This window comes from Girardinichthys multiradiatus, chromosome 13 (assembly GCF_021462225.1).
Source record: "Girardinichthys multiradiatus isolate DD_20200921_A chromosome 13, DD_fGirMul_XY1, whole genome shotgun sequence".
Lineage (NCBI taxonomy): Eukaryota > Metazoa > Chordata > Actinopteri > Cyprinodontiformes > Goodeidae > Girardinichthys > Girardinichthys multiradiatus.
The window spans coordinates 341,702-344,237 of NC_061806.1; the positions used below are offsets into that span (position 1 = coordinate 341,702).

The window sequence follows — 2,536 nt, forward strand, 5'->3', positions numbered from 1 at the left end:
ATAAAATAAACCAGGTGGCAAAAAACTTATATAGTTACACAGCAGCTATAGCATTATTAGGCAAAACTGTTTTATCTAAGGTAGCCTAAGAAAATCAGACCCTCAACATATAACAAAAGCAGGTATGCGACATGTTCTACATCCAGTAAACCAGTAAGTCTGACAAAGAGGGAGATGTTTGTACCAAGCAACATTTGACCAGCTCTGTTCCTCGCATGCAATATACATACAGTTCAATAGCTTAATCTGCAAGTATTTCCTAAAGAATATTTAAATGGGGGCAAAAAACTAATGCTTTTTTACTGTTTTATTCTCAGCTTTGTTATCCTATTCTGTTTACACTAAAACATGACAAATAAACAGATTATTTTGTGAAATTTATTTATGATAACAACAGACAAGAGAGAAGTTGAAAAGCTTCCTCTTGAGTGTCTTTTCCAATTATTTAAAACTGGGATACAGTTTTCCCTTTTAATCCAGTCTCAGACCTATTTCCATGTAACAGGAGCAAATAAAGGAAATTGACAGATACTCACATTCTGTTCTCTTTCAGCAAGTCCATGTGAATGAACAGTTAAAGTAATAAAACGTTTGGCTTTGTGGGCAACAACATAATGCAAACTATATACACTAACAAGCCTGATATGTAGTAAAAATTAATATTTTTTAAAAAGTGTATTTTAAAACAGTTGTTATTTTATTTTCTACCTGGTATGGCCTCTTCTTGCGCCATTCACAAAGAAAATACAGTCCAACACCCATTCAGCAGGTAAACTGTTGCCAAGGCTGTTCTAACATCAGTTCACAATGTTTCAGATGGAAAACATGAACAGTGCAACAAATCTGCCAGAAGCAACAAATCTTATGCTAACTTCAACTTACAACAACAGAACCTGTCGGCTGACATTATTTAGCTTATCTGCAACTTAAGGAGCATGTTAGAAATTTGTTTAGACAGCAACTCATTCATTTAAAGATTTATTTACCTACTTACGTTGGATCAGCTGATTGAGGCGCATCGGTAGGTAGGTTCAGTTTTCCTTTTCGCCGCATTTGCTTGACAGCAATGGAAGGTTCATCAGAATGAGGATCAACAGGACCCAGGGGACAGGTTGTTCATTATATTTTTAGCATATGTGGCCTATGCCAAAATTAGGCCCTGGCTAAAGTTTAAACTGAGTATCTAAATGCCCAGAAGGTTTTCAAAAAATTGACAATCCTTGAACTTAATTATCAAATTTTAAAACCCTCTTTGCCACAATTTGTTAGTTAACAGAAGTTGTCTTTATTTAAAGTGATCAGACATGCACTAATGGTCCTGACTTTGGATTGGACAGGTTTTTTGAAAACTTCCTTGAGACGACATTTTGAATATATATAAATGAAGTGAACTGAATAGAATAGACTGTATACTTATTAGAGCTGCCATTTAAAAGCAAGTTATGCAAGTTTACCTCTCGATTCAATGCAGTGATATATAGCCTTCCTCTAAAACCTAAAAAGTAAGAAAAAAAAAAAATGTTTTATTTCAAACCTGTGGAGTTTTTTGGTTGTGCAAAACAGGAAACTTCTTAAAGTTCTGAAACCTTCATTTTATTTCTTAAATTTCTTGCAGTAATGTAATATTTCATCTCCCAGGTGGGTAAAAAAGAAGGCCACAGTATGTGAGAGCTAAATATCACGAAATAAGTAAATATCATGAGACCTGGGCAGCATGAGATTATACTGATAAATAAACTGAGCCGAGCTTTGCAGGCAGACATCTGACTTGTTTGACTAGATGTTGATATGATAATATCATTTCAACACTAATCTTCTAGATTAGGATTATGTTTATTACTCACCAACAAATCCCCATACCAGTGGACAAATCTAAAACTGCATGAGGTTAGCAGAATTCAAAAAGTCCAAGTCTGGTCCAACTTTTGGGAATGTAGTGTTCTGGTTCTGTTTGTTTTTATCACAGGGTGGAGGATTTAGACTGGCACTTTTTACACTTCTACTTCTCCATCTAATGAGATTAATTCATCTTTCAGAGGTCATCTGGAGGTTATCTGTGCAGGTCTTTGTCAATCCCCTTGAAATTTCCACAACCACCGACCACTCCCTCCCATTTCTTTGTTTGACTTACTTCCTGTCTCTGCCCTAGGACTGACATCACACCCCCTCCAGAGTCCTGTGATGTTAACAAGCCCTAATTCAACAACAAGTAGCCTCATTTACGGTTTTCTCTGCATCACTTTGCAGTCAGTGGTTGCTCGGTATCCTATCCAGAGCTCCTTACCCTTCTAGCATGGTTGACACCATTATTGTGCCTGAACAAGGGAACAAGCATTTTTTTAAAGGAGGAAATGCAAACTTGTGTTTCTGGTCCCCCAATTTTCACCCAAAGAAAGCTTATCACTCTGCAGTCCAACAACTTTACAACGTCTGGGTTATTTGTCATTGTACTTTTTTAAACTAGCAAACAAAAATAAATGCTACGTATTCAGCCTCCATCCCTCCCCTCATCTCAGAGTTGGTTCAATCCAACTCA

At 36.5% G+C, this 2,536-nt stretch overlaps 1 long non-coding RNA gene across 1 annotated transcript; it reads right to left on the reverse strand.

Annotated features, from left to right (window-relative positions):
* Positions 1–981: 981 nt before the first annotated feature.
* Positions 982–2,114, reverse strand: LOC124879039. The gene is made up of 3 exons (XR_007040938.1): positions 1,845–2,114; positions 1,455–1,495; positions 982–1,056 (listed from the first exon to the last, which is right to left on the reverse strand). It is a non-coding gene; the product is annotated as an uncharacterized LOC124879039 (long non-coding RNA).
* Between the last annotated feature and the right edge of the window lie 422 nt (positions 2,115–2,536).